General features: G+C 40.1%; 1 pseudogene; it reads right to left on the bottom strand.

Moving 5' to 3' along the window:
• Window positions 1–452: 452 nt before the first annotated feature.
• On the bottom strand, window positions 453–1,894 carry LOC137228075 (leucine--tRNA ligase, cytoplasmic-like; annotated as a pseudogene).
• Window positions 1,895–11,490: the final 9,596 nt, after the last annotated feature.

Genomic DNA, 11,490 nt, shown 5'->3' with positions numbered 1-11,490 from the left:
AAATTGATTATGATGATGGATCCATAACTATGGGAATGTACTAAACACCATTGAATTTGACACTTTAAAGGTGTGAATTACCCGTAAATGAATTAAATCTCAAAAGAAGCTGTTCAAAAATGAAACATAAAACAGTCATTTGATATTTATTTCTTGTGAATTGTCTATGTCCATGGTCAATTCTTCTATTTGGATTTTTGTTTTATTTTTCTCCTTAATTTGTAGGAACTCTTTGCACCTTGAAGAATACTAGTTTTCTGTCATATGTGTAGCAAAAAATTTACCAGATTTTTTATTTGGGTTTTTCTTTTGTTTGTAGTATTTTTTTCCTGCAAAGATTTTGTTAACACCAGACAATAAAACAGCCAGTTATTATACCAGCAAAGCAAGTTTATCTGGGAGCAGAAAACAACTGCAATTCGAGACACACAACTATAGCAAACCACATTTAGGTCCAGCCTAAGGTTCTCATAGCCCATCTGTAGGCACGGTCATAGTAGTAATATCCCCAGAAATCAGGATAAATCTCCAATGTGCCTGAATTTAATGAACAAGATATATCACTGTATCACCAATATCTGCCCGTAGCCCATTTTCAGTAAGATGAATTTTCTTGCTCGTGGGGTCCATGTGGAAAACAGCATGCTCAGAAATGGGCGTCTCCTCAGCATGCTCTTTTCCCAGGACAGGAACTTGCCAAGGCCCCAACAGTGGATCGTCAAATCTCATCAGTTTCACTTTGGAAAGGTCTTTGATTCCTCAGTCCACTTTCATTAAACGCCAGATTATAGAATCACGGTTATCTCCTTGCCTGATTTCAATTTTGGTTGAGAAGTGGCCATTGAATGGCTGAGAATTCACTACGGAAGCTGATACACCAGGTTCTGTTCTAAAAACATTAAGTGGTTTCCCAGAACAGCAATCTTCCCTGACTTTATCTGCTTCAGAGGCACACTTGACTTCTGTGTGTTCTAGCTCAAGGGAGTTGGTCAGATAGACTCTACTCTCCATGAGCACTGCCTGTTCTTCAAATTCTAATTGCAAATCCAGAACATGAGGTCCCATCTTCTCCAGATTTTCCTTAATCATTGTGACAAATGGCATCACTTTCTTCATGTATTTCTTCAATTCTGGCAAATTGCCTAGTTCATTAGCATGACTTTGTTATCAGGCAATTTTCCACTGTTGGTCTCAAAGTGATTACGTAGAACTGACAGGGTGATGTGTTGCCAAGATGGATAGCTCTTCACCACATAGATGGTGTAATGTGAAGGCTACCGAGGGGGCTGCTTGTCAGTCTTCCTTTAGCTAGTATCATATAGTTCTTGAGTCGCAGTCTAAGGTCATGTGCTATTTCTATGAGATACTGTGAGGAATGTATCAAGCTTTCATCCACAGGACCTGCCAGAGGCCATGAAGCATTCATAACTAAGTTGGGCTTTCCCAGGAGTGTCCAGATGTGCTCACACAAATGAGGACAGAATGGAGCCAAGAGAAGTGTCTGAACTTCAATAAACCGGAACACAAGGTCTTGGTGCATCCCTTCTATGGCCAATTCATGGTACTTATCTTTCGCAGCCTGAAACTCAAAAACCCTGTTTTCAAAGCTTCTTTAAGCATCATCTTTTCATGGTTTTGATCTGTTTTTATAATTTCACTGGCAAAAACTCTATCATTGAAGGTGTTGGCAGGACCACTTCTTAGGCTATCCCAGTTGGCAACCATTTCTTTCACCCATTCCACCCAGGTGTACAGATGGAGAATACCTGCATCTGCCATGGTTTCCATAAAGTTAGCATCTTCAACAGTGTCACCAGCATCAGCTAGAGCCAAGCACATTCCATCGGCTGAATATTTATCAAGAGCTTGGGTCAAAGTGAGGAAGTTGCCTGTGGAGTTTTGACATCAAAATCCAGCAAAGAAGTGCAGCAAAGTAAGGAGAGGAAACTTTTTGTTGAGGAGAAGGGAAAGTTGGGAGGGGCTATTATAAACAAAAAGCCCACTAGAGCAGGGGTCCCCAACCCGGGCCACAGACTGGTACCGGTCTGTGTCCTGTTAGGAACAAGGCCTCACAGCAGGAGGTGAGCGGCGGGTGAGTGAGCCATTCATCTGTATTTACAGCCACTCCCCATCACTCACATTACCACCTGATCTCTGCCTCCTGTCAGATCAGCCTCAGCATTAGATTCTCATAGGAGCATGAACCCTACTGTGATCTGCGCATGCGAAGGATCTTATGAGACTCTAATGCCTGATGATCTGAGGTGGAGCTGAGGTGGTGATGCTAATACTGAGGAGCGGCTACAAATACAGATTATCATTAGCAGAGAGGCTTGACTGCACAGAGACCATAATAAATCAATTGCTTGCAGACTCATATCAAAACCCTATCAGTGAGTAACAAGTGACAATTAAGCTGCATCTGGTGGCAGGCTTTAAGTCAGAATTTGACCCTTATTTTAGTCTGCACGTGGCCCACCCATTATTTTATTTACCACTTCCATCCGCGCCTCTTTCCCACACTGTGCACTTGTCTCAGTCATAGTTTTGGTAAGCCCACAAGCTCACCCTAGCCAAAATGAGTAAAAAACAAATGTCGATGAAGAGCTTCTTTGAAAAGGGTGAAAGACCCAATGATGAGAGAGCAGAAGACTCTCAGGCTGCCAACAAAAAAAAGCTGCATTTAAAAGAAAATACCAAGTCTTACTTAAATTGCAGCAGGTGATTCACATTCTCCAAGCCCACTTTGTATAATATGTGGCGACCAGCTATCCAACGAAACCATGAAACCTTCAAAACTGCTCATCTATCTCAGCTTTCACAAGAGTTTGAGCATTACTTCCCAACCACAAAAGACCCCCGAACTGGGAAGGAATGGATCTGCGACCCATTTGTGAATAAGCCAGGTGAATCGACTTTGTCTGTGCTAGAAGAGGATCAACTGCTTGAGATTGCAAATGATGGTGGCCTTAAAAGTATGTTTGAGACAACTTCAAATCTCCATACTCCATACATTCTGGATTAAAGTCACAGCGGAATATCCTGAGATTGCCACAAAAGCACTGAAAAGCCTGCTTCCATTTCCAACATCCTATCTTTGTGAAGCAGGGTTTCCTGCAGTGACAGCAACCAAAATGAGATTACGGAGTAGACTGGACATAAACAACACACTTCGGGTGTCCCTGTCTCCCATCACCCCCAAATGGGAAGATATAGTTGCAGGAAAACAAGCTCAGGGCTCCAACTGATTCTGCATTATGGTGAGTTGTATAATTACTTCATTATATATTACAATGTAATAATAATAGAAATAAAGTGCACAATAAATGTAATGTGCTTGACTCATCCTGAAACCATCTGCCCCACACCCGGTCCATGGAAAAATTGTCTTCCACGAAATGGGTCCCTGGTGCCAGAAAGGTTGGGGACTGCTGCACTAGAGGAAACTGGGAGTTCAAAGTATAGTGGCTTTTCATTGGTTAAGTTGTGACAGTCTCTCATTGTCTGAGCCATGCCAAGCAAGAAGAAAACCTCTCTTCCTCCTGCTGGTGGTAATAAAGTAGTATCATTCCTGTAGGAGATGGAAGGTACTTCTCTTGCTGTTGGGATCTTATAGACTTCAAATGGTATCTGTGTGAGAGCTCCCCCTTCTGCCCTCCCAACTCTATTTTAGTGAGGTTTCCCTTCATTAAGAGAATGAAGAATGTCACCAGGCTTATCAGTAAATAAAGGATGTTGGGGCCATCAAGCCATGGACCACTGCAGATGCCCCATAATGTGCACCATGAAGAGATTCAGGATGGAGAAAAGCAGGATACCAGTCCTAGAGAGTTAAGGTGCATATCAAAGGAATAATTTCGATGAGCCCAGACTCTTGCATCTTCCCATAGATAGAAAAGTGCTAACTTGAGATGTCTGGTTTTCTTTAGTTAGCAGTAACTTTTGATGTTTTGAGTACCTGCTTTTAGTTGCAAAAACTCCTGTATATCCTGGATCCTCCCTTGCCTCTTTGGAGCAGTCCCTTAGAGCTATCAGAGACATTAAATCTGTGAAGCCGCAATGCTTACAAACAAGGACCCTGGGTGGTGATTATTTTCACAATTTGCCTTCAAGACTGGGTCATCTACCAACTTCAATCTGGGCCTCACCGCACCTCCTGTGGCTATGAGGATGATTCAGAGGGCTGAGCAAAGCCTGAGACACATACAGTGAGCACTGGCATTCTAGCAGATAACATACATCCAGGATAACCCACAGAGGTGCAACCTGTGGCCAGGACAAAGCCAAAACCTATGGAGAACGTAGCTAAGATGCTAGCTTCCAGGCATCGGCAACCTAGGGACAGAGAGACTCCCACCAGGTATGATCTGTCCCAAGCCCTGATCCCAAGGCCTTCTACTTTTCATAGCAATGCCAGCTTCCTGGAAGGAGGAGGGAGTCTTCATTTCAGGAGGGCGGGAAAGGCCAGTTTCATCTATTCTTTCAATATCCCCCAAATCTGTGAGTCCTTAGCAATTTGGCATTTGAGTCTCAAACCCACTTATCATACTTCTCAAGTTTTTTTTCTCAAACTAAAATCTCTACCTTGAGACCTCAGAAGCCTACTCTGTAAATCAAAAGCCAAGAATTTTGTTATCTTCAGTCTTTTTCTGATCACCTCTCCTGTGAGGCAGAATAGTTGGAATGTTCTAAATTGATGAGCTCCAAACATGTTCGATCTCGAAGTTGAAAACCTTTTGAGCAAGCACCCCCATGTGTGAATGTGCTTCTAATGTGTGTCCATATATACTACTGCTAATCTTTACATAAAAAATCGGCAAAGCATAGCTTTTTCTCTCTGCCTTGGATGTCAATTAAATTCAATATAAGTTCGCCCAGCTAGAGTGCGTGCAGTGACTTTCTGCTAATGATAATGTTGTGTTGGTAGGTGGTGGAGGCTAAGGGGAAGAATTTTTAATTCCAGGAGATATGGTTTTTGGTTCTCAAGGACAAAAGTCAATTGGCCCTTTGAAGCTCTTCTTGGAGTAGTATCCGGCAAATCATTCCTTAATTATCCTGTTCACCCCTTATGTTCCAGGCTCCTCAGTGGGCTCTGTACCCCTCCTCCATTATTGCAGTCGAAGAGCTAGACTTCTGAGGGTAAAGGAAAAAAAAATGTTCCTTGCTATTCCAGTTCTACAACCATCAATCTATTAACCACTGCAGTTGCCTGTGCACCTGAGGGGAATTCAGGATGGAGAATAACAGGAAGCATTCTGGGTTTTGGATACCAGCCCCTAAGTAGTTAAGATGCATATCTAAGGAAAAATTTCAATGACCCCAGATTTTTGCATCTTTCCATATACAGCAAAGCACTAAAATCATTAACTTTATATGTCTGTTTTTTTTGTGATTAGCAGTAATCTGACGTTCAACTACATGTTTTTTTTGTTTGTCTTTTCCAGCAAAAATCTCATATATATGCTGGCTTCTCCCTTACTGCTTCGGAACAGTTTCTCAGGGCTGAGAGGCTGTCTCCTGGTCTACAGTCCTCAGCAAGACGCTGAATATACTCAACTCACAGCTCTTACAGTGTGTGTGTTTTTTAAGTCAACATGAGCCATCGATCACCCTTGGGAAGAAAAGGAAGATGAAGGATTTTTTTTCTTGTTAAAACACTTTCTTACTAGAAAACTCATGCATACTTGCTGTAAAAGATACAAAGAATGACAGAAATGTATAAAATGAGCTCCACCTGCACCTTCAATGCTCAGGGAAGGCTCCTGTTGACCTACAGGGTCCTTCTTTTATTGGAAAAGTTCCTTCTTTTCAAAGCACATTTTGGATATCCTTGAGAGTAGCTCTTTGTACACATTTCAACTACTTTGTGGGGTAAACTTTGTTTTTTAAATCAATATTTGCTATATCAAAGTTACAAATTTAAAATTAGTGAATTCTAAAATTGTAAAAACCTAGTTCTTCTTTAAATAAACTATATAAAATATAATTCATATTATTCTATTTATATATCTAGCAAATCTTTAAATAAATTTTAAGGCTTTTATACAACTTAAGTCTCCTTAAACATTTAACAATATATTTGATTTCCATCAACTATACTTAAATAAAAAATAGCAAAATACGTATATATGTGTGTATATATATGTGTGTGTTTGATTTCCTTTGTGAGTACTTTGGTTGTTTGATTAGTGAACAAAATTTTCCCAGTAATCACCAATCTTCATAAATTCATGAATTGTAAGTTCTTTTATTTATTTTTTAAATTTTTTTGCTGTATGCGGGTCTCTCACTGTTGTGGCCTCTCCCGTTGTGGAGTGCAGGCTCAGCAGCCATGGCTCACGGGCCCAGCCGCTCTGCGGCATGTGGGATCTTCCCGGACTGGGGCACGAACCCGTGTTCCCTGCATCGGCAGGCGGACTCTCAACCACTGCGCCACCAGAGAAGCCTGTAAGTTCTTTTAAATGGTAATAATATTTACAAAGAGTAAGATTTTCTTTTAAAATTAAAACAGTCTTGTCAGTTATTTAATTACACATTTTAAGCTGAAATTACAAGATTGTTGGGCCCCAAATCTCTGAAACTTTAAAAATACTTAAAATGCTAAGTATGCACAAAAATATTAACTCTATATGTTTGATTTATGAATTAGGTCTACACATACTTTAGATACATTGACACAACAAAGACACAAGCATGTGATGCCACCTGAGTGGAGTGAAGTAACCATCCCAAGCAAGGTTATTCTCTCAGCTCCAGAAAATCCAGGTGATCCTTCTCAAAATAAGGGACATATTTCTGTACCAAAGGGAGTCCCAGCCCATGTTTCAATCACTCAAGTTGTACATTATCTAATTCCTATCCGAAGATCAACAGCCTCCCCCTTAAGATGGTACCTAACCTCCTTGCATTTGGGATTTTTGTCTTTTTGTGGCTCTTAAGATATTTAAGTGACATTATCTCCCAAGGCTCTAACTCTGCACCCACAAATTCTAAGGTCTGTGTTGGATTCTGTATTTCCCAAGGCTTTAACTCTGCACCAACAAATTCTAAGGTCCTTTGAAGGAATTCAGGAACACCACCCCAAACTATGCCTCTTTGGTATACTGATTATTTTGATCTGAAGGTACTTGAAAAAAGCAAATGCTTATCTGCCTAAAGACAAATCCTCCAAAAAAAACCAGGGACTTCCCTGGTGGTCCAGTGGGTAAGACTCTGTACCCCCAATGCAGGGGGCCCAGGTTCAGTCCCTGGCTGGGGAATTAGATCCCACATGCATGCCGCAACAGGTCCGCATTCTGCAACTAAAAAGTTCCCACATGTCACAACTAAGACCAGGGGCAGCCTAAATATAAATAAATAAATTTTTTTTTTAATTAAAGAAAAAAAAAAAAGAACTCAATTGTCATCAATTCCCTCCCAGGAGTTTTTCACTCACTAGGGAAGATTGACTCTTATCACAGGAGAAGAGACAGGAAGTCACCACCACTCTTAAATTTTGTCCCAAGCTACTACACCTTCCATCTGGTTTTTTGGGGTTTTTTTTTTGTAAATCATTTACTCTCCCCTAAAATGCTCACATCCCTTCTCCCCTTCCCCTATTATGACAGTATATAAGTTCTCAAATCTCATCACCATTTTGGGTATTCACTTTTTTCTCTGAGACACCCCCATTCATGTGATGTTCAAAATAAACAAATTTGCATGCCTTTTGTTCTGTTTACTGTGCCTGTTGTCAGTGTGTTTCATAGACCCACCCAGGGCAAGTCTTTCCTCCTCTACCCTTTCCAAACACAAATCTCTTCAAAGATAGTCTGGAGAGACAGGTACACAGAGTGAGGGGAGAGGGTGCTATCCTCCCTCACCTGCTACATCAGTGAAACAGATCTTGCCAATCAAGAGTAAGCAGTGAAAAAAAAGAGTAAGCAGTGTCCCCTCCTGTCTCTCACAGGAGCTGGCCTGTGAGCTGGGCCCAGGAGGACAAATGAGGGACATACAAGCATTCAAGCAGAGGGTCCTAGACCCACTGGCCACTCCTCCCCTGCCATCCTCATCTCTCCATTCTGAATGTGCCCTTTGTTTTCCACATGCCAGGGAGATTTTCCTTTGTCACTCACTTTAAGCAATTTTATTATGATATGCTTTGGAGTAATTATCTTCATGATCCTGCTGCTTGGGGTTGTTCAGTTTTGGTTTTTGTTCTTGTTTGTTTGAGCTGTGGGTTTATAGTTTTCATCAAATCCCCTCCCTCCATACTTCTAGGAATCAAGTCACAAAAATATTAGGCCACTTATATTGTCTCACAGTTCACTGATACTCTGTTTCATTTTGGATGATTTCTATTACCAGGTCTTCAAGTTCATTAATCTTTTCTTGTGCCTTGTCTAAAATGCTGTTAATTCCATCCAGTGTATTTTTCATCTCAGACATTACATTTTTTATTTATTGAGGTCCTTTCTATTTTTTTTCATATGTTCCAATAACTCTTTTATACATATGTGTTCCTCTGCCTTCTTGAACATCTGGAAAACATCCATAGTAGCTATTTTAACATGCTTGTCTACTAATTCTATCATTTGTATCATTTCTGGATCTGTCTCTACTGATTTATTTTTCTACTAATCATGAGTTATAGTTTCCTAGATCTTTGCATATTTGTTAATTTTTTTATTGCATGATAGATATGGTAAATATATTCTTGGGTGTAGGAATTTTTTTTAGTATTCCTTTAAATGTTACTAGCCTTTATCCTGGTACCTACTGAAAGTATTTGTAAATAGTTTGATCCTTCCAAGACTTGATTTTCACTCTAGGGCTAATTTGTCCCTACTCCTAAGCCAATACACTATTGACTACTTTTCTCAACACCCTGTGTCTTAGGAGTCTTTCCAGTCTGGCTAGTGGAACATGAATTATACCTGGACTGTGTGAACCTGGGGATTGTTCCCCTGATCCTTTCTGGTGATCTTTCTCTGGCCTGTCTCCTCAGGTACTCACACTTTTCAGAACTCATTCACATATCTGCAGACAGATTTCTGGAGTTCTCTGTGGAGATCTCTCCTCTGGGGCACTCTATCCTGTGAAGCATAGCTGCCTTGGCCACCCCCATCTCTGAGCTGTGTCTCCTTAACCCAGGGATCCTGCCACTGCTGGGCTACATCTGGGCACCCTTTATGATGCTCCGTGGCCAGCAAACCATCCAAGCAGTAATCCATAGTTGTTTCCTATATTTGATCTATTTTTCAGTTGGGTAAGGCAAGATACAAATTCTGTCCCCTTTATTCCACTCTTACTGGAAGGAGAATCACTCCCTTTGTGATCTTTGAATGGTCAGTTCTCTAGGACCTTCATGTTTAATGAATATGAGGCTCATGGACCAGCAGCAGCCCCTGGGAGACCCACCTGCTACTGAGTCACATTCTTCCTTTTAACCATCTCTCCTCGTTCTTCATACACAAGTTATGTGCTGCCTCAGGAAACAAGCTCAAGAACAATAAAATTCACACTCTAGTTTAAATAAAACACTAAAAACAGTGGAATGCAAGTTAAATAAGAACACCATCTATACATGGCATGGAAAATGCTGTATTGTTTAGCTTGCCTTTGGTCTAGAACGATTGCTGCAAAAGTATCATTACCACAGGGATCCTTGATCACATATTCTTTTCATTAAATTTAGCAAAAGATCCCCTCTATTTTGGTCTCATTTTGGTTTTAATATAAAGCTATCCTTACTTGTAAAGCTTTTTTAATCCTAGAATGAACCCAACACTGAACTGGGTCTTTTCATTTCAGCTACAGCAGACAGTGTCTGTAGCCAGAGAGCCTGCTTCACATTTAGGCAAGGAAAACACATGACAAATGTGTAAGTTATTCATTTGGCATTTTAACTGAACCAAAGAGCAATTCATTTTTGTAGAAAAAAATTTAAATTGCCTGGTTTCTCATACCTGGCTGTCAAGCAAACAAAAGCATAAAGTAGGATAGAAGATTCATTTGGACATATTCCAACAGCAGGTGTTTTCTAATGTAGGAAAGTAGCAAAAGCTCTCATCTTTCAAAGCATATATTTAATAAGTTCAAATAATATCAAAACAAATGAGTGCATAAATACTTGGAGGTCACTATGTATCTATTTTAATGACTCATTCATTCATTTTCTAAACGTAGTAATACTTCTGATAGAATTTGACTCATTCAGAAATGTGACCCCACACTCTAGGTGATCAAATTCTTTAGACCACTTTTACACCATAATGCTGGGATTTTTATGTATTCATTGAGCATCTACACTGTGTTTAATTATGCTTTATTCCGATAAATTTACACCTTGCACACCAGAGATTCAAAGAGTCAGAGGCATAGAACTAGTGAACAATGACAAAGTAGGTTGGTGTCCATTAACCTATGAGAGAAAGCTCCTTAAAGCTAGTGAGTTTCCAGGTTTAATAAAACACTAAATAATGTATCACAAGGTTCCACGTCATAGTGAGTAACATTATTTCACAAATTTTGTAATGATAATTATAAAAGGTTTGCTTGTAAAGCATTTTAAGTACTTTAGTAATGTTATTGGTAAGCCATACTATGTAATTTATATACCTATGGTCAGTGTATCTGGAGATGGAGAACAAGATTATGCTCAACTGAAGGAAAAAATCATGACAATGGTAATAGCAGTTCTTTAATGGGGCAAACACGATTCTGGCAAATCCCACTCTAAAACCATCACAGCATGTAATAACAGCAAAATGCTAACATGATTTAAAAAGAAGTAAAAAAAAAAAAAAATCCACTGAAATTTGACAATAAAATTCCCCGACATGGAGATCCCTACAAGATGCTGCCATTTTTTTGGAGTTGTTTATGTCAAAAGTATAGAAATAACAAGAGTCTTCAATTTATAGTTACAGATATCAGGCTTCCCTCCCTGCCCTCCTGCCCTTATTCAGTTAACAAATATTTTTTGGATGCCTACTGAGTTTTTAGGCACAGTTAGGTGCAAGGGATATCATGCTTAATAAGACGTGAATAATGCCTGAAAAAAATGAAGTGCAACTACGACAACAAAAAAGGAAAATCAGTTTCCACCAATGAAGCCTGTGCAAAAGTTGTATCCTTTGGTGCCAGAACTTCTGCCCAGTCCTTGAGAGACATGAGGCCACAGGAGTCAGGCATCTGAGCCTCAGTGGTAGGAAACCACATTATTCCAAGTACAAGTTCCCAGAAATTGAGAGCATGTGTGGGGTAGAAGAGGCATTCTTCCTGTTTGTCTTTAAAGTATTTGTCTAGGTTTAGATAACTTAATTTATCTTTCTAAAAAGATTTCATTGTATTTTTCTCTTTTTTTGGCTATGCCGCGTGACTTGCAGGATCTTTGTTCCCCGACCAGGGATCGACACCAGGCCTCAGAAGTGAAAGTGCTGAGTCCTAACCACTGGACTGCCAGGGAATTCCCTCACTGTATTTTTAAGTTAGGAGGTCTGGCCTTTT

This window comes from Pseudorca crassidens, chromosome 7 (genome assembly GCF_039906515.1).
Source record: "Pseudorca crassidens isolate mPseCra1 chromosome 7, mPseCra1.hap1, whole genome shotgun sequence".
NCBI classification, from domain to species: domain Eukaryota; kingdom Metazoa; phylum Chordata; class Mammalia; order Artiodactyla; family Delphinidae; genus Pseudorca; species Pseudorca crassidens.
This window is presented reverse-complemented; position numbering and strand designations above follow the sequence as displayed.